At 43.5% G+C, this 25780-nt stretch overlaps 1 protein-coding gene across 6 annotated transcripts in view; it reads right to left on the bottom strand.

Annotated features, from left to right (window-relative positions):
• Nucleotides 1-25780, bottom strand: part of PHF21A (PHD finger protein 21A) — a 304777-nt gene that overhangs the window by 248043 nt on the left and 30954 nt on the right. Inside the window, exon 1 of one of the 6 annotated variants that reach the window (XM_030559948.1) lies at nt 23383-24389. The exons of the other annotated variants lie outside the window; for them this stretch is intronic. The gene's annotated coding sequence lies outside the window, so the exon portion shown is untranslated. Of the gene's footprint in view, nt 1-23382; nt 24390-25780 lie in introns of those variants that run through there. 6 annotated transcript variants of the gene reach the window in all.

The raw sequence follows: 25780 nt of genomic DNA, 5'->3' as shown, positions 1-25780 counted from the left end.
CATTAGTGGCTTCGTGTGCTCCTTATTTCTTTTCTTTGTGTCTAAGAGATAAGTCATTCAAGGCTATCAACATTTTTAAATTGTACTAGGAGTAAGGGCAGAGTTGAAATGGGGGTACCGTTATGCTGGACGATGTTAACTGCTGCCATCAACTGGTTCTTTGATCTACAGACAAATCACAGACAAGTGAAACAGTGACTTTGCTAACCAGATATAAGCTCTGCTCTGCGTGTCCCCCTAGTTCTCCTTTCTGATTTTCCATTTTTACCAAAAATCAATAGAGTTCTGTCTGCTGATGTCTAGAATGTTCCCTGAAATTTTTAAATTGATTGCATGTGACATTCAAGTTATTGTGTTACAGACACAAAAATGTCATCAAGTTGAGGGTTAGACCTCACTTCACTCAAACAACTGCTTGTTTTTAGAGCTATACCACAAAATACCCAGGCTGCACAACATGACTAAATTGATATTGTTGTGAGAATCCGAATTTTTAACTGAGCAACACTGTTGTTTTAATGTAGTCCTTGCATTTAATTTCTCATGCTCATTAATATTAGCATATAAATAGCCCCATTAGGACCTGAAGTTCATACTTTGCTAACAGTAGGGGGAAGGAGAGAGTTCACACTTTTGCTGCTGTTTGGCTGGAAAACATTTTCGGCAAACCCAGATTAAGAGGGCAGCAGCATATCTGTTTACATTGTGCCAAGATACAAGATTGTCAAGGTATGTAACAAACTTTTAGGGCTTGTCTACACTACCGCACAGAGTCGAGCTAAGACAAAACTTCAGCTATGTGAATAGTGTAGCTGAAGTCGACGTGCTTAGATCTAATTACTGCGGTGTCTTCACTGCAGTAAGTGGACAGCTGACAGTCTCCCGTCAACTCTGCTTGCACTCCTTGTTCTCGTGGAGTATCGGAGTTGACAGGAGAGCACTCGGCAGTTGATTTATCGCATCTATATTAGATGCGATAAATCAAAGCCCGCTGGATCATCGCTGCCCACCGATTCAGTGGGTAGTTTAGACAAGCCCTTAGTTTTAGAATTTGAGCAATGTTGTAGAATACAGCAAAAATTGGTGAAAGATCCTAAAGTCACAAGATTTTCTATTATTGTCAACTATGACTTTCTTCTGTCCTTGAGTTTTGGGGAAGGATTTTGCTGCATACATCTTAATGAGGCATTAACCACCTCTCTCACACAAACTGCTCCTTCAGCAGCTTCAGAACAGCAATCCCTAGCCTATTTGATCACAAAGAGCAAGCACTATCACCACAAAAAGGGGTAGGAACTTATGTCTAAAAAAGTAATGGTCTTCTGACCATTCTCAGAAGTGTTTTCAATTTAACTTAGCTTACTATACAGCCAGTTTTTTCCAACTTGAAAAGGCTATTCTCCTGATTAAAGTCAGACTTCCTCATTTTAAGAAATTCATACAACCGGAGTCGATTGAATTTTTCCCTTTTAAAAAAAAATAAAAATAATGTTGACTTTTTTAATTTCAACATTTTTTTAAAAGGGAAAAATTCAATTTCCTGTTTTTTTGTTTTTTTACCAGCTCCACTGACCACTAAGTGTTATGTTTCAAAGCTTAAAATGACCACCATTTGAATTACCTTGAAGTCCTCCCTTTTTCTCTGAGTGGGAAAAGAAAGTTAGTTTGTTTACCTGTAGTTTTCTTTTCTAACTGTATCTGCTTTATCAATTCAGTACTGATGGGTTTCTGCCTTCATCCCATACTGCAGAGGTAGAGATTCTTCTTGTGTTGTTTTGCTTTTGGGGCAGTTTGGGTGATGGGGTATTGTTTTGTGTGTGTTTTCCTGTCAGCACCCCTTGCTGGCACACAAGTACTGCACTTATGTTTGATTCTCAAGCATTTTGCCACCACTGAAGAGCTAGAGAATAAAATTAAAAAACAAAGAAGAGAATATACGGGGAGACATTTTCTTTCTACACAAAACCAAGTAACCAAATTGAAAGAAGAAAACATTTAAATTTCTCTTCATCAATATCCCATCTTATGACAAAAAGTAAGTTCTCTCCATGCTAAGAGAAGAAATTTCAGGTTCATCAGCCTCTCCACTAAACAGCCCAAAGTGGGTTTTGACAGAACAACACGCACCTATTATTTGGAGATAAGTTTACACAAGCTCTTATGTGGCTACCACCCTGGTAATCAGAAGGAAGGGAGAACAGATATAAGGCAGCACTGCCTATCCAAGAAAAGTGTTCACCTTTTGGGACAAAAGCTTCATTGTCTGATACGCTGACCTAAGGGAAACACCATTCCTCCATTACCTGACTGAAAAAAAATCTGTGGATTTAGTTCCCATTCTCTTGCATCCAGCTGGTGCCAGCTAACCCAACTGTTCTGGCTGTTACTGGTGCCCTGGATGTACGTGGTTTCCATAGACTGATCCTGTTGCTCCAAGGAACAGTAGGAGCTCTCTGGTTTCATTCTTCAGCACTTTGCTTTTTCTCCTTCCTATTAGTCCAGATACATGACTGGTTCTGTTGTTGCTTTCCCCCTAGGGTTGTAAATTCTGGCGGAATTTTTGGAAGCAGGCTAAATATCATGCTCCTTACTGCCTGCAATGGGGTCATGCTTCAGTGTTCACATCACACTCCCCATCAGCACCTGGCCCAAGTCAGGGAAGCTAAAGATCCAACAGCAGACTAAATTTGGTGATGAATCCTGGTCACATGCCACCTGAGATACATTACACATACGCCAAGACAATGACAACTGCCTGAAATTCCAAAAACTGGATGCCATGTTGGGATTTCCAGAGTACGCCGTGAATCATGAGGGAGCCTCTCTGTGCCCCCATCCAACAGTCTGATCTCCACTGTTAATCAGATCATTGTTCAGATCAGCCAGAGACTAGCTCATAAATGTTGTAGGGATTTCTACCCCAAAAAGGGATAGCCACACTGATGAAAGAAGAGTTAATTCCCACTTCTAGTAACTCCAATGAAAGAGAAAATTCTGTAAGGAGTGAAGAGGTAACCATTGCCCATAGCACAATCTCTATACAGATCTTGGTCTTGAGTGAGGTAGGGTGTGTGGGAGAGAAATTTCTTGGTTCCCTCCCCCCCATGAAGAATCTTTAATAGAAACCTGAAAACCTCTCATTTACTAGCACAGAAATCATGTTCTCTAAGGAGATGTGTTTTGCCATACTATCCAGAATTTGACAGGTGAAGACAACAGGAAGGATAGAGGAGGGTAGAATTTGACATACTATGAGGGTCCTGAATTATTTTGAGTCAATCTGTCTGATGTGGTACTGGTCTGGAAGGAAGAAAAACATTTTTTGTTCTGTAGGGTTGGGTTTCTGGAACTGTGAAAGAGTCACTGTCTGCAGGAGAAGCCAGCTGAGAGGCAATCTCACTTATGCCTAGAAAACAGTTTCTGGTGCTAACTGAGTAAGAGAAGCAAAGGAATAGGACTTTCAGAGCTGCTGAAAGTTGTAGTGAAAGAATTTTAAGTTCCCCTGTAAACTCAAGGAGAGGGCTGGTCAGGCATGATCTTTTTCAGGTCCAAAGAATTCTTAAATGCTTTCTTTAGTGATCCTCCAAAAAGTGTCACTTATTCAAAGAGTGCCTAGATAAGGTCCTTCTTGGAGATAGTGTTTATGGCCCAGTCCCAAACCACATGCTTCAGCAAACGATCAGAGGAGAGATCTGAGGGGGGAAAAAAAAAAACAGTTACTAACCTTCCGTAACTGTTGTTCTTCAAGCTGTATTGCCCATGTGGATTCCAAAGTATGCTTACCCTAAGTACCACCTCTGGAAAGTTTTTCCCTCAGTGATATCCGTCAGATAGGCTCCAGTGCCCCCTGGAGTCACACACTAATAGCAGCGATGTAAAGGGGCCTGCCGAACTGCCGACACCTCAGTTCCTTTTTGACGAAGGGGAAGGTGGGGGTGGGGTTTGGAATGGACATGAGCAACATCTCCAACAACAGTTATGGAAGGTTAGTAACCATTTCTTCTTCTTCTTCGAGTGCTTGCTCATATCCATTCCAAAGTAGGTGACTCCCAACCAGCTGTGCAGTTGGAGGTTCAGAGTTCATTGGCCTGCTGACTGTAATACTGCTTGGATGAAGCCTACATCGTCTCTAGCCTGCTAGGTGATGGCATAATGAGATGCAAAACGTGTGAACTGACAACCACATTATCACTCTACAAATGTCCTGGATAGGAATTTGAACTACGAATGCCACTGAAGATCCTGGAGCCCTTGTCGAATGCACCATCAGGGCAGGAGGAACAGGGACCTTTGCCAGGTTGCAACACATGCGGATATAGAAAGTGATACATGATGAAATTCTCTGGGCCAAGACTGGAAGGTCTTTCAATCCATCTGCAATAGGTACAAAAAGCAGCGTAGATTCTCAAAAAGATTTAGTCCTTTCTATGTAGATGGCTAATGTACATCTAACATGCAGTGAGTGGAGTATCTGTACCTCCTTGTTAGCATGCGGCTTCGGGTAGAAGATCAGTAGGAGGACATCCTGATTACTATGGAATTGCAAGACCACCCTTGGAAGGAAGGCCAGATGTGGCCACAACTGAACCTTGTCCTTGAAGACTGTATAAGATGGTTCCCGAAACAAGGGCTCAGATCTCCGAGACCCTTCTGGTAGAAGCAACGGCCACCAGGAAGGCCACCTTCCAGGATAGATAGGCTAGAGAGCACACTGCCAACGGTTCAAATGGAGGCCGTGACAGCCTTTCCAACACCAAGTTAAAGTCCTAGGGAGGAAGTGGCTGCCGTACCTGGGGATATAACCACTCCAAGCCTTTGAACAAATGACTACAGAGTTTGAGAAAACAGGTTGAGAATGCCTGATCTAGAATGATAGGTAGTATTGACTGTGTAAGTGAAACACCTTTCTATGTGGACCAGACAGAGAATCTTTTCCATTTTGCCAGCTAAATGGCTCTAGTGGATAGTTTTCTGCTCCCTAAAAGCACCTCACAAACAGGCCCAGAGCATGCTAGTTCTGCAGGATTCAGCCATGGAGCTTTCAGGTTGTGAGATGAAGGGACTCGAGGTTCAAATGATGTAGACAGCCATGGCGCTGGGAGATCAGGTCTGGAAACGGAGATAGGCAGATTGGTGTTTTCACCAAGGTCCAGGAGGGCGGTGTACCAGTGTTGACACAGCCAGGCCTGGGCTATCAGGATAAGATGCGTCCTGTCCCTTTTGACCGTCAGCAGGACCTTGTGTATGAGAAGGATGGGAGGAAATAGGTAAAAGATGGTCTGTCCAAGGGAGGAGAAAGTCGTCTCTGAGTGATCCTGAGCTCTGACCCAGGAAGGAGCAGAACTGAAGATACTTCCTGTTCTCAGATCAGTTTGTGATGAAGCAGGAGTCCCTCACTTCTGGAAAATGCCTTTCACATCCAGTCAGATGGGACCACTCATGGTGGTTGGTGAAAGATCTGCTGAGGCTATCTGCTGGCTCATTTTGCGACCTCAGGAAAGGAGGTTTTGAGGTAGATTGAGTGGGCTATGCAGAATTCCCACAAGCAAAAAGTTTTCTGGCATAGGTGAGAGAAGTATGCTCCACCCTGCCTATTTATATTGGAAAAAAAAAAAGTGTGATTTTTTTTTCCATCTTGTCTGTAAGAACTGACATGCACTTGACCTCCAGATGAGGCTGGAACACTTGGCAAGCTAGGCAAACTGCTCTGAGCTCTCTGACATTGATGTCTAGCAAGAGATCTTCTGGAGACCAGAGGCCCTGAGTTCTGAGGGTCCACAAGGGAGCCCCCTATCCCATCCCATGTCTGTGATGAGAGACATTGACAGTTGGGGTCTGAAGAATGGGACTCTCGCACATACTGCCTGCAGGTCTGTCATAACATTTCTTTCCAGATCTGGACCTTAGCGTCCAAAATATGGGTGTTAGCATGAAAACCTCCAAGCTTAGTTACCAGCTTGGACCTGGTACCGCTGCCACCAGCTAAGAATTATACAGTGCCTAGCTCACTGTGGTCTCCCCAAAACCTTCCTTGGGGGACCCCCAGACTCAGATGCCTGGAGTCTTACAACAAAGGGAAATAACCTCCTCCCCTTGTTTCCTTGTTACTTCCTCCCAGGCTCCCCTCCCTGGACGACCCTAGGAGATTCCCTGCTTCCAGTCCTGGAAACACAAGCACCGAGAGATCTAATCTCTCCCCCTCACCCAGAGGGTATGCAAAGTCAGGCTTAGTAAATCTAACACAGAGATTTTCCCCTTGACTTTTTCCTTCCACCAATTCCCTGGTGAGCTGCAGACTCAATTCCCTGGAGTCCCCACTAAAGAAAAACTCCAACAGGTCTTAAAAAGAAAGCTTTATATAAAAAAAGAAAGAAAAAGACATTAAAAATAGTCTCTGTAATAAGATGACAATATACTGGGTCAATTGCTTAAAGGAAAAAAATGAATAAACAGCCTTATCCAAAAAGAATACAATTTAACACATTCCAGCAACTACACACATGTAAGTACAAGGATAGTAAGACAATAGGTTTATATTGTTTTCTTTTGTATTTACAACTTGGAAACAGAAGATTAGAAAGACGGGAGATAGAAAAATCACTCTCAGAGCCGAGACGGTACAGACACAAGACAAAAAACAACGAACTCACACCCAAAACTTCCCTCCACCCAGATTTGAAAGTCTTGTTTCCTGATTGGTCCTCTGGTCAGGTGTTTGGTTCCCTGTGTTAACCCTTTACAGGTAAAAGAACATTAACCCTTAGCTATCTGTTTATCACAAGGTCCAACCACCAAACAAGGGTGTGACAAATCACCAAAGAGGGAAGTGTGAAGACCACTTGCAAGTGATGCTGGCCAGCACGTATACCAACACCAACCAAACCTGAAGAGGTCTGAGCTGCAGTCTCACGTAGATGCATGATGCATATGTCCCAGAAGCTTTAGGCAGTTTCTTGCCATGGAGATGGGGTGATTTTTGAGGCTCTGAGCATTCCAAATGCTCATAACCGGGTTTCTGGGAGAAAGGCTCTGGCCTGAACTGTGTCAAGGATCGCCCTGATAAATTCTACCCTTTGAACCAGGGAGAGAGTAGTCTTCTGCATATTTATCAATAGCCCTGGAAAGTTGATTGTATTAACTTTACATATGATTCCACACCTGGATCTTGGCCCGACCTCTGATCAGCCACTCATCGAGGTAAGGGTAGCCCTGAACCCCATGTCTCCTCAGGAAGGCTGCAACAACTGCAATGCATTTTGTGAACACTCATGGGGCCGCTGACAGGCCAAATAGGAACACAGCAAATTGGTAGTGCACGGGGCTCATGATGAATCTGAGGAACCTTCCGTTTCCCTGAAAGGCTGAAATGTGAAAATAAGCATCCTTCAAATCCAGGGTGGCATACCAGTTCCCTAGATCTGGGGAAGGGATGATGGAGACTGAGACCACAGAGAACTTCAGCATCTTCATGAGTCTGTTGAAATTTCACAGGTCCAGAATTGGTGTGAGACCATCGTTGGCTTTTGTGATTAGGAAGTGATGGAAATAGAACCCCTAGCCCCTTAACTCTGGTGGAACCTCCTCCACTGCTCCCATCTTCAGGAGCGACTACATCTCTTGGGCTAGAAGTTGCTCATGAGAAGGATCCCTGAAGACGTATGGAGAAGGGGAGTGGGAAGGAGGGGAACAACTGAACTGAAGGGTGTACCACAGTGCTATCGTGCACAGCACCCAGGTAATGCAGGCCCATGCCTGATAAAAGTGGAATTACTGGTCCACAAAAAGTGGGGAAAATTGGATCCACACATTGTCCTGGTATGTCATCTTTGAGTGTCCCCTCAAGTGGCCTGCTTAGCCCCTGTCAGTGGTCTGGGGGGGAGGCATGGACACAGACAAGGACTGGGGTGTAGGTCTCTTGTATAATCTGCTCCTTCTCTCATTAGAGAGAGACTGTGGCAGATAGAAGCGAGCAGCCGGTTGGGGCTTATAGTGCTTCACAGAAGAAGCTGGAGTATGTAGCCCTAGGGACTTCAGGATGGCTCGAGTCCTTCAGGCTGTGCAGTACGCATCTGTTTGCTCCGAGAAGAGCCCTCAAAGGGGAGGTCCCGTAAGGTCTGCTGCACCTCATAGAATAAGCCTGAGAACTGAAGCTAAGAACTTCTCCCCAGAACCACAGCCGAAGACACGGATTGGGCTGCAGAGTATGCAGAGACCAAGGCTGCCTGTAGGGATGCCCTTGCCATAAATTTTCCCTCCTCAACTAGGGCTGAGAATTCACTCCTGGACTTCTGGGACAACAGTTCTCTGAATTTTCCATTGAGTTCCAAAAATTAAAATCATAACCGCTTAAGAGCGCTTGCTGGCTTGCGATCCTGAGCTGGAGGTTGCCAGTTGAATAGACTGGTCTAATTTTGGGGCATCTCTGGCTTTGGGAGTTGGACCTTGCAGTGCTTGCTTGTTGGCCTCTTATACCACCAGTGAATCTAGTGCTGGATGAATGTAGAGGAATTCAAACCCCTTGGCTAGAACAAAGTACTTTTTCCTCCATCCTTTTTGACGCTGGTTACAGGAACACTGGGGTCTGCCATAAGGTCTTGATGGGGTCCAAAATGACCTCATTCAAGGGCAAAGTCACTCCTGATGGGACTGATACCACAAGAATATGCACCAGGGCATGGGAGGACTCTAATCTCCTCTACCTGGATTTCCAGGTTTTGAACTACCCTTTGGAGATGCTCCTGGTGCGCCCTATCATCATCCTGAGAAGGTGCTATACTTGTTCCAGCCACCGACTCACCAGGAGAGGCATGGGGCCCTGTTCCGGCTCCCCTTTAGCACCAGATAGGTCTCACACTCCCAGGTCTTGAAATTCAGCACTGGGCTCAGTATTAGAACTTGGACCCTGTTCCAGGGATGGTGGTGCAGGAGCTCTAGGTTCCAACACAATGGAACAGGACTCCCTGGACTGTGATCCCTGGATTGGTGAAAGAGCCCAGGGGTTCCAAAACAACCACTGTAGTAGCACCTACCACTGCCCTGGTGGCCAGGCTGCTGGTGGAATGACCTGATCCATGTCAGCCATTGGCTAACATCAACTGGAGCAGTGTCAGCTCCTGCAAGAGGTGTACAATTCCATGGAATCACTTTCTGGTGAGCAGGGTGGAGCGGTGCCTGGAGGGAGGGAGACAGGTTTTTCCCTTTTGATGGTACCTGGAGCCTTGGTGCCATGGGAACTCTTGCCTCTGGTGCTGCCGCTGACAGCTTCTGAATGGCAGGGAATGGCAGTACCAGGCACAATAACTGCCTCAAACACCTCTGGTATGGACGGTAATGCCAGGGTAGTTGAGCTCCAATGGCTCTCTCTTGGTGGCGAGTCCAAAGGTGCTGAGCTCAACAGAGCTCTTTCCAGGGCCAGAGTCAACGGTACCAGGAGAATAGCTGGCATCTCCGAGTGGCCTGGCATGGGTTGCATCTCTGTGTCTGACAGACCTCAGGGTTGGGATGATCCCCAGTCCATTTTCTTCTGCTTCTTTCTTGGCACGGGCAATGTAGAGTGATGCTGAGAATCTCTTGCAGGAGTGGTCTTTGGCACTGGGGACTACTGTCAGTGCTAGGAGTCCCAAGAAGCAGAAGAAACATTCTGTCTCAGCACTGGAGAAGCAGAACAGTGCAGCACCCAAAGAGAAGCCAGGGCACTTCTTATTGAGGCCAAAGTACTTGGTGCAAGACGGTATGGCTGGGCTCCAAGGGAGGACGAACTGCTGCCTCCATGAGGATGAGCTTAAACATGGTGTCCCAGTTTTTCTTAGTGCAGAGTCTGAACCCTTTACAGATTCTGCAGCACTCCTGCATGTGGGCTTTCCCCAGATACTTGAGGCAGCTGGAATGGGGCACTATGAACAATCTTATTTAACCTTTTTATTACTGACCTTGGCACAAAAAGCAGGAATGTGCTAATAAAGTTTGCGGATGACACAAAGCTGGGGGGTATTGCTAACATGGAAAAGGACCAGGATATCATACAGGAAGATCTGGATGACCTTGTAAACTGGAGTAATAGGATGAAATTTAATAGTGAAGAGTGCAAGGTCATGCACTTAGGGATTAATAACAAGAATTTTAGATATACATTGGGGACACATCAGTTGGAAGCAACAGAGGAGGAGAAGGACCTTGGAGTATTGGTTGATCACAGGATGACTACGAGCCGCCAATGTGATATGGCCGTTAAAAAAGCTAATGCGGTTTTAGGATGCATCAGGTGAGGTATTTCCAGCAAAGATAAGGAGGTGTTAGTACTGTTATATAAGGCACTGGTGAGACCTCACCTGGAATAGTGTGTGCAGTTCTGGTCTCCCATGTTTAAGAAGAATGAATTCAAACTGGAACAGGTTCAGAGACGGGCTACTAGGATGATCCGAGGAATGGAAAATCTGTCATATGAAAGGAGACTCAAAGAGCTTGGCTTGTTTAGTCTAGCCAAAAGAAGGCTGAGGGGGGATATGCTTGACTTTATAAATATATCAGAGGGATTAATATTAGGGAGGTTGAGGAATTATTTAAGCTTAGTACCAATGTAGACACAAGAACGAATGGGTATAAACTGGACACTAGGAAGTTTAGACTTGAAATTAGACGAAGGTTTCTAACCATTAGAGGAGTGAAGTTTTGGAACAGCCTTCCAAGGGGAGTAGTGGGGGCAAAAGACATATCTGGCTTTAAGACTAAGCTTGATAAGTTTATGGAAGGGATGGTATGATGGGATAGCTTAATTTTGGCAACTGATCTTTGATTACCAGCAGATAAGTATGCCCAGTGGTCAGTGATGGGATGGGATCCGAGTTACTGCAGAGAATTCTTTCCTGAGTGCTGGCTGGTGAGTCTTGGCCACATGCTCAGGGTTTAGCTGATCGTCATATTTGGAAGGGAATTTTCCTCCAGGGCAGATTGGCAGAGGCCCTGGAGGTTTTTCGCCTTGCCCTGCAGCGTGGGGCATGGGTCACTTGCTGGTGGATTCTCTGCAGCTTGAGGTCTTCAAACCACAATTTGAAGACTTCAATAACTCGGACATAGGTTAGGGGTTTGTTATAGAAGTGGATGGGTAGGGTTCTGTGGCCTGCTTTGCACAGGAGGTCAGACTAGATGATCTCATTAGTCCCTTCTGACCCTAAAGTCTATGAGTAACACAGCCTAAACCCCAGGGACTGAGGCAAGCCCCAATAGGGCTAATCTTGATAAGTGGGGCCAGTACTCTATTTAATTTGCTAACTAAATAACTGAAACTTAACCACTAAAAAAAACTAACTATGTACAAGTAAGAGAACTAAGTCCACTGAGAGAGGTACTAAGAAACACAAGGATGAGCTGAAGTTCCAGCAACCATCACAGGCGGTAAGAAGGAAGTGAAGGGGCGGAGGAGCGGTGGCAGGCCCCTTTATACTGGCACTATGAGTGTGCAACTCCAGGGGGCCCCGGAGCCAACCCAAAGGATAAGACTAAGGGAAAAAAAACCTTTCCGGCAGTGGTGCTTGGGATGAGCACCCCCCTACTTCGGAATGGGCATGAGGAAGCACTCAAAGAAGAGCTAGAAGTGTTTCAGGATCCATCACAGAGAAAAGCTGGGCCAATCTGGTAATCTTAGCTACTTGAAATTGGTAGTTCTTGCTATCCTAGCTGATAAACGTAATCCTTTCTAGAATGTATTCTGAGTCCACAGTCTTTTCCAGTAATTTTGGTATACAGGGTGTCTTGGCGGGAGCCAGGTTGCTTGGTGCATTATTTTTAAGGAGAAATTAATATGATCTACCAGCTAATCTACTTTGCATTAGAGGAAAAGGTATTTTAAATCATTGTACTAAAAGTACAGTTCTCTCTCTTCCTCTAAAGGATGGTGGGGCACACGTGGGACTCCAGGCAGTAGTACACTTTGAACTTTCAGTGCCACACAAGGGGGAAAGTGGCAGGATCTGAGTTTCCTGTGAAATTACAAGGCAGGATGGAATTCAGAGCTTTCCCTGGACTGAGAGAGTCTATTCAGTCCCTGGGTGGGAAGACGGAACACACACTAACAACCCCTAAAATGATCACAAAGAATAATAAAACAGGAAATGAATGGGCACTGATGCTAGACCCCACCCTTCAAGGCAGAAAAAGCTTGCAACTACAGCAGTCCAGTGAAGGGTCCCACACTTCAGGAATTTTTTCCCCTTAAACTGAGCAAAGTCCTTCCTCCTGGATGACATCTCACTAGGTTGTTGAAGCTAGGTAGCTAGAGAGGCAGGAAAGCCCTAAAAAGCGAGATTCTGTCTCTGAAAAAAGCTCAACGTGCTCCAGTAATCTTACTAGCACAGCTGCTGTGAGTAGGGGAGAGACTGCAGGTACTGAGGTCAGGAGTGGGGAGGCCCCTTTGATTCTAGGGCTAGACCTGCTACAACTACTGCTAGGAAGCGCTCTGGCTGGGGGAAACTCCAGCCTTCCCTAAACCCTTTGTTAAAGATCATCTCCCTACCAGAACCGTTGGTAAGCTAAAAGAAGCAAGAAGAAAAGCATACAATATCCTGCCTCTAAAACAGAGGGGCACTCAAGAAGAGCTGTGACCTTCCAGTGCAGAGCCAAAAGCTGATAAACATGCAGTATCTAAGTGTGCCAGCAGGGGGAGCTGGCAACCAAGTGAAATTACAAGATCTCTAAGTTCCAAAGCCTAGGACAAAGGCTGAAAACCCAGCAGCAGTGGAAACATAAAAGATACTTTCTCCTGGGTGGGTATGTTCGTCAACATATTCATAACTGAAAATGACTGAAGCCATGTGCTCACTTTTCCAGAAAATTCAGCTCTGGGCACAAACTACAATACATAAATATTTCAGAAAATTACAAGCAAGTGAAAAAAGATAAATAGTGAAAACTTTTGAGGCCCTAACTTCAGCAGGCACAAACTATGAATAGATTAAAGTTTTTCTTAAACTCCCACTAACACTTTGGGGCAGAGTAATTAAAATGTACTGTAGAATTATCAGAAATTAATTATTTCTTTACAAAGAAAGACATCTGACTTTAAATCAGATATTTTTAATTAAATACATTTTTGTTTTTAAACATAAGCCTACTTAAAATTAAGTTTAAAATTATGGCAACCCATGTTAAAAGCCTAAAACGTATTATCTATTAAAATCATTTAAATTAAATTAAAAATAATATGAAGCTGTATCTGTTTGTTGCCAAGTTTTAGAATCAAACCACAGAACTGGTGGAAGTCACTGACTAAGCACCTGGAAGAAGAGGTTACTTACCTGTAACTGGAGGTTCTTTGAGATGTGTGGTCCCTGTATGTATTCCACTGAGGGGTTATACACATCCCATACGCGTGAAGCCTCTCAGTTGAATGAATACAATAGGGACCAACACTCAATGAAGAACCAGAGAGTTTGTTGAATGCTAAACCAGCTTGTGATAGCAGCAGCCCCTTCTGCAGGTGGAAAGAATATTTTCTTCACTCCAGTTTATTCAACTAGATCAGTTCAGTGACTAATTAATCCAAAGTGAAGAAACTAACTGGGCTGCTTTCTTCTTCTTCTTCTAATCCATGGATAAAAACTACATGATGAAATTTACCAGTTCTGAGTCTTGAAGAACATGGTGACCAGAAACAGTAAGTTCAATTAACTAACTACAGATAGGAGTGGCCATGATAGCCTCATCTGAGGAGGATGAGGATGGGGATGCAGTACTCTGTGTCCCCACTGGTGCCGCAGGTCTCACCACTTGGTCCCCTTCTGAGTGTGGGACCGGGGATGAGTGCTCCAGACCTTTTTTTAGGCAGCTGAGAGAGGGAGGCAGACGGTCTTTCCAAGGCTCCAGCCACTGAGCAAGCCACCATCAGGGGCTGTGTTGGGACCCACAGGGCCCATTGGTACCATTGCGCTGGCCAGGGAGCCCAGTGCCACTGCACCTGCTGTGGCACCGGCAGAGCGAGCTGTCCAGTCTGATTAGCCTGGTCCATGACTGATGACTCTGAAGGGAGGCCGGGCTGGCATACGATCAACCGCTATCCTGAGACTGGGACGAGTGGCAGCGTTGGGAGCGGCGCCGAATGCGAGACCATGATCCTAGCGTGGAGGAGCGGGAATACCATCTATAGCGGCTGCTCCACGAATGGCTCCGACAGGCAGATCCGAGACGGCGGGGTGCCAGTGATCAATGCCCAGGGCTGCGGGAGCGGTGCCATGGCGGGGACCTCAAGCTGGATGAACAGCGGGAATGGCATCAATGTCCATACCATGAGGGGCTATGGTAGCTTCCCGGAGAGAACAACCTCTGGTGCCATCTGTCCCAGTCTTGGCGGGGCACACTCTCTTCACGTTGCCTGGAACCTCTGCTGGTAGGTACCCAGCCAGACAACCTGGTGGGGGTCGATGGGGATCTGCATGTACTGCGCCCAGGACGGTCACTGAGCGGGGAACAGCATCAGGAACCTTCCCTCGACCGCGAACAGTACCATCCAGGCGGTGACTGCGGGAATCCAAGCAGCAGCTTGCCTCTGGACAAGGAAGACAATGACAGCAGTGCTACCGGTAGAGACATAATGTCTCAAGCTACCTGCAGGACCTCCGGCCTGGAGGGCACCCAAATGTGGTCACTGGTGTCTGGGAAGGTTGGCTTGGAGTGGACCAGGCTACTCTGCTCAACTTGAGTCGGAGGCCGCAAGGCCGATGGGGACCGAGAGCTGCCCAACGCGGGTTTAGTCTCTCTTCCAGTCTTGCTCCGATGCCTTGGCTGAGAAGATCTCTTCTTCCCCTTTTTAGAGTTTCCCATGGATGGGGAGCTGTGCCGACTGGTGGAGGGCACTGATGGGTCACCATGCACTGATACCGCAATGCTCAGTGCTGACTTGTAACGGTGTTGGGGTCAGGGCCGACTCCATCAAAATGGCTCAGGGCCAAATGTCCTGCTCCTTCTTGGTCCAAGGTTTGAAGGATCTGCAAATCTTGCAGCGGTCACTGAGATGGGTTTCCCCCAGATAACATAAACCATTTGCAAGTGTCGCACGACTTAAAACCCGGGGCATGCCCTGACCCGAGCGCACTTAAAAAAAAAAAAAAAAAGTTTCAGAATTAGTTAAGTAAACACCAAAAAGAAAACCGAACCTACAGGCACTACTAACTATGAACTAACAGAGCCCAAGGAGGGAAGGCTACAGCAAAACAGTTCCAAAGCACTTTCACTGGCAGCAAGAAGGAACTGCGGGTCGGGGGAGCGCACAGCACCCCTTATACCATGCCATGGCGACGCCACTCCAGGAGTCGCTGGGGCACTTCCCTATGAGAACTGCTAAAGGGAAAACTTCTGGCACCAATGCACATGGTGAGCACGCACACCTATTGTGGAGTGCACATGAGCAACCACTCTAAGAAGATATGTGTCTTTCACCTTTTTCTGAAATAAAAGTGGTAAAAAATGTATTCATCTGAATAAGTGTATGTTTGGAAATTTAACTCCTTAAATATATGTGTACAGAAATAGATTACTGTCCTAGTTAGCAAAAAGAATCAAATCTAGTGTAAGGTCTGAATTTATTTGCAAACAGATACATTTTAATGGTTACCAGCCAATAAGAATCAATTTTTCCTTAGGAAAATAACTAAAAAATACAAATGCAAAACATGATTGAAATAACTGATTTTAATCAGGGTTTCCGGCTTACTGATGTAAGTTATGATTAAAATCAATTATTTAAAATCACTCCACTCTGGGAAGTATTATGAAAATCAAATTCAAAACAAGAAAATGAACTGTTAAATGATGTCCAACATAGTTACCTAAAGTGAAAATAATGAACTTTGTTTATTGTAAATGCTGGTCTTTTACAACCAAAAACATTTTTCATTACCGAAGACTTCCACTAACTTTATAGAAAAGCTCAAGAGCCTAGATTTTCCCCAAGTCTCTTTATCATAGTGGTAGGTGGTCCCATTAGGCACCTTATTTTACTTCCACCTTATAAATAATATTAACTGTACACCATTTCCATAGAAAAAGCACAATGAAAACCATTTCATGGAAGACTGCTTAAAGGAATAAATCTATGTTTAAAATGTATTTTCTGCTTCAAATGAAATGGACAGTGTTACAGAAGGCATTTGTAAATTAATACATAATTTAAAAAAACCTATCTTTGCACTAAATAGTAAAACAGACCCGCTAAAACAAACTTTTTTATGCATTACGGGCAAAAAAAGCCATGTGACTGGCCAAATCTTGAAATCTTTCCATATGAGACTCCCAGTGAGGTCAATGGCAGTTCCATGATTTGCAGGATCAGATCCAAATGCAATAAGGAATAGATTTTCAGTGAGCATAGATGAGAGTTAGCTGTACAATTTCTGCAGACATTTTTCTATGCAAATAGGCCAAAAAAATTACACCCCTAAGGGTGCATTAAATAAACACAAAAAAGTTCAGATCACTGGTGACTATAGAATGCAAGGGATCTCATAGTAGGTGATCTTATGGAGCTGATTATTTAATGTTTTTAAAGTGATTTCAACATGAAAAGTATTTTTTGTTTGTATCTTCTCATTGTGTTCATGAAACATTATCTGAATGAGTTAGCCATGCAAAGGGAAGTATATTAAACCCCTAAATATACTAAAATTACGTTCTCTATTGGGCCTCAGTAAATTCAAGTTCTACCTCAACTGATTTCTTTGCTTTCATTAAACCAGGCTGTCTCCCTTTAAAGTTGTCCTACAAAGCAGGGAAAGAGTGAGGGAGAAATGGGTTTGGGCCCCCTACCTAGGGCTGGTTGTACGGGCAGGTGACCAGGGAGATTGCTCTAGGTACCAATTTCCAAGGGACACCAGATTGCTGTGCCATTCAGCTTTTTTTTTCTTGGCAGGGAAACCAAAAATATTTTCCACCCTAGCCAGCAGAACAGCTTGGACCACTCCTGCTGCAGGCCTCTTTATGATGTATAAAGAAGATTTGAATAGTTCCCTGCTTGTGGGTTTTGTTTTAAATCTTGGAATGATCAGGAATGTCTACTCTGTCTTACTTTGTTTTGTTGGTTAGGCTGGGGAATGGGGGGGTTGTTTAGTTGTTTTTTGATAACTCAGACGTGTACTGGGGGCTCTTTTAGACTTCAAATGAAGTGCACGGACTGTTGAATAATTGAAAAAAGCTTTTCTTCCAACTATCTGTTAAGCATTTGAGTTTAAAAACAAACCAAAAAAAAGCCTAAGTTTTCAACAGTCAGAATAAAAATCACTTCCTCTCTTATTTAACCATGTTATTTTTGCTTAGTATTTGTGATATTATAAGCATACCAATTCTATCTCTGCTTCCTGGAAGACACTGTAAGCAACTAGAGAAGACATGTATTTCTAATGTTTAAAAAAAAAAAAAAAAGGCAAGCAGAAAAGCCATCTCACACCTTCTTTATACGTCAAAGCAGCAAAAATAGCACAAACCATTTTGCAGGTCACCTTTAAAGTTAACATGCTGTAACAGAAACTTGGGCCAATTCCTTGACTGGCATAAACTGGCATAGCTCCACTGAACCACTACAGCTACAATGATTTATACCTCCTGAGGATCTTGCCCCTCACATTTTATTTCTTTATTTTAGCAGGTGCATTGAAAATTAAACTGTGTAATGAACAGACAGCATTTGAAGATATGAACTGAGGATTCAAATAAGCAGCTGAATCTCATGTTTGTTTTGCTTACTGCTATAAGTATTTCCAAGTTAAAAATAATACAAGAGTTTAATTTACCTTTGTTAGGATAATTTTCAAAAAGGAAAAACAGGATATTAGATGGCTAAAAGGATGGGAAATAGGATATACAGCCCTTCACCTTTAAAATGCTGGTTCTTATTTGAACCAGATGTATCTAACTGATCTACATAGGTCATTGTCACCTACAATTCAGTAGCCTTCATGAAATGATTTCCTACTTGAAGAAGTGTTTCATATGACAAAGAAAACACAAACAATAAGCAACATGTCTCCTTGCTTTTAAAATTTCAAAATAGGCCAAGATCTGAACATGCATGAAGAATGAGCTCCCTTGTAACAACTCCTAGAAGTGAACCCTAAAGGGGGAGGGGGAGAAGGATAGAGGCAGTTTGGTTTCACACACTTAATTTTTTATTTTTTATAAAAGCCTACACATATTAACAAGAAAATAAGCTTTCATTGATACTGTTGGCTCTTGGGTTCTATGAAGCCAATAAAAGGAGATTAGAACCACTGTTGCTACTCCACTGCCATCATAGAGTTGCCACATTTTCTATACCTGAATTAATGCAACATCTGTTCTGAATACTGTCTGAAACACTTAGTAAGGGATATTTTCATTCCACATTTGTATCTGGCTTGCTTTTTAATTGAACATTTTATTTTATTTCACTGGCCATTATTTCTTTATGCTAGGTTGTCAATTTGGCATTCCTAATCTCCTCTGAGCACAAAGGCCCACTCAAAACAAGATCACCTTTGTCCAACAACAATTAAAATATGCTGTGCATATAGATTATACAAAGGAAATAAACACCACAATAAAGGTGTTCTTGGATTTTTAGTTTTATGGACTGATGAATTATTATAGAACACTTAGAGGCATCCATGCTTTGTATAAGAACACATTCTGGATTTTTTTTTTTTTTTTTTTTTACTTTTCTGTACATTTAAATGAATAAAACAAGGTAAAAAAAATAGTTTCAAACTTTGACCAAAATTGAGTAATTAAATTTAATTCTCCCTCTCTCAAAAATAATTTAAAAAGCATGGTGAGAATGGGTTTTATTATAGTCTCAGAACTGCTGCAGTGAAGACAAATTCAACCACTTGCATTTAGGATGCAAGCTGCACACACTCCATGTACGTCACTGACAGAACATACTTGCTGAGCTATCTGCATTCCTAAGGCCTCCAACACAACTGCCACTAGGCCTAAGTGAGTCAAGCAGGCTCTCTGCATTTGACCCTGTTCCAGATAAACTGTACGCCATCCATGCTAATGATTTCCCTTTAAATTTACGGCTACCAGGGCATCAGCTTTTTGTCTGCTTTTTTTAAGCCCTTCAGTCTCTTCATTTAAAAATAAATGTTAAAAAAATCCTCAATTTATTGCACAACACGTTGGCCTTATTTTTTCCTTTGATCTGTTTTCCTTCTCTTATAGCAGCTTTCCTCCAGCTAGTATACCACCAATGGCTGCCTTTTTTGCTTGTTAAATACAATCAGACTTACTCTGACAGATTGTGTTATTGCTTTCATGGCAGCCCTGAGAGGCTAAGGGGGCAGCGCTATTACAACTGTTTCCTGCTGTACCCTGTGAGCAAGTGATTATCCCCCACTTGCTTTAAGATACATTCTACAAGTATGGTGCAGGGTCAAAAATCATCCCCCTTCCTGAGGTTTGATTTTATTAACAAACTATCAGTAAGACAAAGCTCTAAAATGGACTGCTCATAGGGTTTCTAATTTAAGTGATGACCTTAGCACCTCAAGTCCTCTCTTCATCAGACCTAGGATCTCTCTTTCAGAGTAGCCCAGTTCTGAAGCATGCCTCCTCCCTTTTTATTCTCTCCAACTAGAAGGCTATCTGACATGGCTTAATATTGTTGATCTGACCTGCAACATCTGCTAACTTCAGCTCATCTTCAGGATAAACAAAAGATCCATTGTAGTCTAGTATCAGAGGGTAGCCGTGTTAGTCTGGATCTGTAAAAGCAGCAAAGAATCCTGTGGCACCTTATAGACTAACAGACGTTTTGGAGCATGAGCTTTCGTGGGTGAATACCCACTTCCTCAGATGCATGTAATGGAAATATCCAGGGGCAGGTATATATATGTGTGCTAGCAAGCAAGCTAGAGATAACGAGGTCAGTTCAATCAGGGAGGATGAGGCCCTGTTCTAGCAGTTGAGGTGTGAAAACCAAGAGAGGAGAAACTGGTTCTGTAATTGGCAAGCCATTCACAGTCTTTGTTCAATCCTGAGCTGATGGTGTCAAATTTGCAGATGAAATGAAGCTCAGCAGTTTCTCTTTGAAGTCTGGTCCTGAAGTTTTTTTGCTGCAGGATGGCCACCTTAAGGTCTGCTATAGTGTGGCCAGGGAGGTTGAAGTGCTCTCCTACAGGTTTTTGTATATTGCCATTCCTAATGTCTGATTTGTGTCCATTTATCCTTTTCCGTAGAGACTGTCCAGTTTGGCCGATGTACATAGCAGAGGGGCATTGCTGGCATATGATGGCGTATATTACATTGGTGGATGTGCAGGTGAATGAACCAGTGATGGTGTGGCTGATCTGGTTAGGTCCTGTGATGGTGTCGCTGGTGTAGATATGTGGGCAGAGTTGGCATCGAGGTTTGTTGCATGGATTGGTTCCTGAGCAAGAGTTGTTATGTGTGGTGTGCAGTTACTGGTGAGAATATGTTTCAGGTTGGCAGTCTAGTAGTCTAGTAGGCATTTTGTACACCCAGTCACAGGTCTTACTCCTGTGTTTACCCAGGAATGAAGCAATAAGGTTGAGTGCCAATACACATTTTCTAATAGCTCTGCTCTGAATGGAATGCTGGGTACAGTGCAAGCTGTAACAGTGAGTCTCAAGAGACTGCCCAGTGGCTTTGTGTCAGCATACAGAATGGAAAGTTAAGCACTAGGAGAAGCCTTAGAATTTCATGGAGGATAGGTCTATCGATGGATATTATTAGCCAAGATGGTCAAGGATGCAAGCCCATGCTTTGGGTGTGCCTAAGCCTCTGACTGCCAGATGCTGGTACCAGATGATAGAGAATGAATCACTTGACAATTGCTCTGGTCTTTCCCTTTGAAACATCTGGCATTGGCCACTGTCAGAAGACACAATACTGGACTAGACTGATCATTAGCCTGACTCAGTACAACCATTCTTATGTTTACATCTCCAGGCCAAAGGAAACTAGATACATTCTGGAGATCAAAGGAGCTGCTGTTTTCACACACACATAAACCCGGGAGTGTGTCTGTATTTTTTAAATGTGAATAAAATTCCAAAAAATCTAGACAAACTTTGAGCTAAGTGGGGAGATGAAACTGAGCACCTCCCCCGCAAAAACACAGTGTGAGCAAGAATGGGTTTTATTACCTTCTCCGAATTGTTACACAGGCGATATCAAATACAATCACCTGTTTCTTGTATGTATTCAAAAGGTAACAACCTTCCCTTAGTGATTCTGCTAAAGAAGGGTGACCTTAATGATTTCCCAGAGAATGCATCAAATCAGCACACAACTTGATCTCCCCAGCCACTACCACCCACTTTTATTGCTAATATTGAACATTTGAACTGTGATAGCATCTATAGGCTCCAATCAGAATAGAAGCCTCATCATGCTGGATACTGTACAAAGCCGGTTAAAAGACAGAAGTCACAAAGAGCTCACAATCTAAGACAAATGACAACTGAAGCATGGAGAAAAGGGAATACAGTCGACTATATAAAACCTTGTATATAAATTGGGAAGTCCTGCCATCTATTATTTTGGAGAGCTGGTTTTCCCCTTTGAACTCCTGCAACACTTTCCTCATTAAATATGGTTCTTTTCTTGAATTTACATTGGCTAAAGACTTGAGCAGCTGCTTCCCTCTTCACTTTTTGAAAACAGGTGTTTTCTAAAGATCAGAATTCCAAGGCCTATCCCAATCCCTGGCCTTCCAAGATCTGCCTGCACTAGCTAAGAAAGAAATTAAGGGGAAGGAGGAAGAGACCACTCCTCTATCTGACAGCAGCCCTTCCTGGCTCAAGAGATGTATGCATTCTTGCACTAGCAAGAGTGGCTCAAGTGAAATCTACAGATGTGATTGCCTTAGATATATATAGTTCTAAAACAAAAAGGGAGTTAATGGCACTAAAAGTGACTTCTGAGGATAGCCATCCTTATCACCATTTTAAAGAGAGACAATATCATGGTTAGCAGCCCCCAAAATTAACCTATAATTAAGATGTGAAATTTTCAGTATCACGTGAGATTTGAGAAGAAAAATCAGAAAGGGATTAAACAATTCAAATCTCAGCTAGGCTACTCAAACAAAACAGCAGTTGTTTATTTTGTGGTGGGTGGCACATGCATATATGCATATTATGCCAATTCTTCACTCTCCTACAAGTTCCAGTCTTGTGGACAGGCAAGGTATTGAAACTAATCCATTCCTAAAAGGAAGGGAACATAGACAGAGAATCTAGGAGTCAAGAGTCCTGGATATCACCAGTTTGTGATTATATCACTGTATAAAGCTGGGTGAAAAAATCACTTAAGTGCCTCATTTTCTCCAACTATAAAATGGAGATAACGGTGCTTCCTTAAATTTACAGGGGTTCTGCATGGATGAATTCTATTAATGTTGGCAAAGTTCTTTACGATGTTTGAATAAAAATATTTCATTAACCCTTGAAACAGTCTGCCCAGGTCAGGACAGAAAGCTCCAAGAGGATTTAAACACAAAAAAACAAAAACTACCAACCAACTTTGGCTTATCAGACACTGAAGATAAAATAAAAAGTAACTTCAGACTGCCACTCAATAGTGTCTGAAATATCAGTCCTACCCTAGCAAAGTCAGAATGAAAGTTCTAATACAAACCCTTTGTATGAGAGCCATTTTTATAAATTGAAAACTTTTGGCAGTTAACTGGTTCCTGCTGCAGTTACGCAGTATACTAGAAACTGTTCAAATTCCATAAAAGCTTAGTAATAATGTATAGGAAAAAATATTCACAACTTGCCAAACATTAAAAATATGCATTCACACAAACTTATGTATATATACTGATCAAACAACTAGTTTGAACTATTATTTTGTATTAAAATATATATTAATAGATTATTAAATGAACAAAGTCAGGAACATTCTAAATAACCTGAACTACTGACATGTAAAAATCTACACTACATGCCATGAAATGTTACACCAAAATATATATGCATAAGCTGACCACATTATGATAGCTATGAGAATGATAACTTTGAATTTTCTGGACTGTACATCCTACTTGCTTTTTTTAGGGAGGGAGGAAATGCCATAAGATGAAAGATCATACAAGTTCTAAATACCCTGTGTACTGTGCAGTCTAGGAGTGCTTAAATGGCATGATGCCCTAACAGGTCCTGACATCTTGAGGGTAGCAGTCCACAGGGAGCCAAATTCAGCTAAGTCAGTGCCAGGAGGTATAAAGTACACCCTCCTGCACCAGATAAACCTTTTATATCCTGGGTGATTCATCCTTTCAGTAATTGCAGCCCAGAAGTTTTTTTTTTTCTAAAAATTATAAGCACCCAAATATAAAAAGGGGGGAGGGTTATAATGAAAGTGCTACCTCCACCGTAAGGAGATGTTACTTACCAGTAAACTTGTTCTTCAGGAGTGTCATCTCTGCATATTCTGGGATTGGTGCCACCTGGCCTTGACCTGAGGTATCTTCTAGATAGCAGTGTTTGTTTGGGCTGCTTACCCCGTCCCCAACCAACCTTCAGTTGCTTCCCTAAATCTGAGAGTCCTGACTGGAGTCTCCAAAGTGGGGAAGATGGGCAGGGAATATGATGATGCAGAGGAAACACTCTTGAACAGTATATGGTAAATAACCTCTCTCCTTTGAGCGGCCCCTGAATATTCCCATTTGTGGGAGAGGAACGAGCAGTACAACCCCATCAGAAGGTGAAATGAGGCATTTTATGTAAACAAGGACTGCAAAACCACCAGGCAAGCATCAGCTCTTTACTGGTCATCCAGAGAGCATTAGAAGTGATCACAATTTTACTCTCTCAGATGACCTCAAAGCACACAGAGCTTCAAGCACACATCTATACAAATTCAATGAAAAAAAACAATAAGGCAGCATGCAATGGCTGCTACCTTCAGATTAGATGAATAATTTACTCGAAGATATGAAAAGGTAAACACCTTCCAAGTCATAACAAGGGTGCAAAAGAAAAGACTTGAGGAAAGAGAGACAGGATAATGGTCTGTACAGAATGGAAAAGGAAACTAGAAGTGTGGATGAGGTCATTGACCAAATCACATTTGCCATATGAACTACAGTTTATAGAGGACTAGTCATTTGGTCTGTATCTCACTACGTCTGTAGCAATGGCTATGGGGAATGCCATCTTCCTAGGTGAATGGTATAAAGCACCAGTTCTCAACAAGAGGTTCAGGAGCCCCCAGGTGGCCACAGGCAGGTTTCAGAGGGTCCGCCAAAATAAACTAGAGAGCCAGGCTGGCGGTAGATTCACTGGTGCCCAGGGCAGAAAGCCTAAGCCCAAGCTCTGCTACCCAAGGCTGAAGCTGAAGCAAGCAACTTAGCTTCACAAGGTTCCCTGTTGTGTGGGGCCCCAGACCACTGCCCTGCTTGGTACCCCCTAATGCCATCCCTGATTTTTAATATACTGGATATGCAGAAAAATAGTAGTTGTGGCACAGACAGGCTGTGGGATTTTTATAGCATGTTGGGGGGACCTCAGAAAGAAAAAGGTTGAGAAACCCTATTATAAAGCAATGGTTCTCAAAGTATGGGGCTGTCCTCCCAAGGGAGGCACAGGAATGTGTCAAGGGAGGCGCAAGCTGTGTACTTTAAAAGAGCTCTGGGCTGTTAGCCCCAGGTGACTGGGGCTCCTGAGAAAGGGCCATGCACACCCAGGAGGCAGGGATAAAGGAGACAGCTGAAGCCCCGCCCACTCGATGCCAACAGCTGGAGCCCCATGGTCCAGACTCAGGCTCTCCTCCCTGCCCATCCCTAACCATGAAGCAGACCAGGCTCGGGCTCTCCCTTCCCCCCAATCCCTCAGCTGGAGGTGGCAGTGCTCTGGCTGTCAGCCTAACAGTGGCAGCAGCAGTGCAGAAGTAAGAGTGGCAAAGGAGAGCTAAGTCTGCTCTGAAAAGTGAGCTTGACAAGTATCACTTTTCACATTGCCTCCCTTCTGCGCTGCTACTGGCGAGGCGCTGCTTTCAGAGGTGGGCACCGGGCCAGCAGTTGCTACTCTCTGCTCTGCCTTCAGAGCTGGGTGGTGGTATATGGGGAGGGGGACATAAACAACAACAGACACAAAAAGGGGGGACCCGATCAAATACATTTGAGAACCACTGGTATTAAAAGGGATACTCTGACAAACAACAGACCAAAAGTCCCAAGGGCTTTGTGACACAAGACTCCCACCCCAAAGCAAAAGAGAAATGTGCACTGGAATGAACACCACCTGAGCGGCTGAATGCATTCACCCACCTCATGGTGTACAGAGCACAGCCAAGTGTATTGCTAAGAAGAAATACTGCTTCCTTTGAAGCAGCCATCAAGGCAAAGCAATTAACCTCAAGTATCCCACTGGGATGCAACCTTTCCATAAACTAGGTTATCTTAAGGTGAGTAAAGACTTTTGCTCTGAGCATGTGAAGGTGGAAGCTGAAATCACAATCCACTATGCCTAGTAGGATCTCAAACAGTTCTTAATGTTCAAAGTGTAATAGACTGCAACATTAAGAGAGGTTTGTTTGGTCAAAAGTTCCTCCTTTTCAATAGGATCCATCAGATTTCAAAAAAACATAGCCTGGATAAAGGCATCACCCAGTTGCACTGTTATAAAATCAATTTGTGGACCAGTCTAGATATAGCCATGAATGCCCTGAGGTTCAAGACAGATGAGGTCAGGATAGCAGGGTGGTTTTTTTAAGTGGGGTGGGGATGGGAGGTTAAAGTTTGCTGCTTGAAAGAAAAAATCTCATGATATTTGTGAATAGTTGGCCTAAT

This window comes from Gopherus evgoodei, chromosome 4 (assembly GCF_007399415.2).
Source record: "Gopherus evgoodei ecotype Sinaloan lineage chromosome 4, rGopEvg1_v1.p, whole genome shotgun sequence".
Classification (NCBI taxonomy): Eukaryota; Metazoa; Chordata; order Testudines; family Testudinidae; genus Gopherus; species Gopherus evgoodei.
The sequence above is the reverse complement of the archived record's forward strand: the minus strand, read 5'-3'. Positions and strand labels throughout refer to the sequence as shown.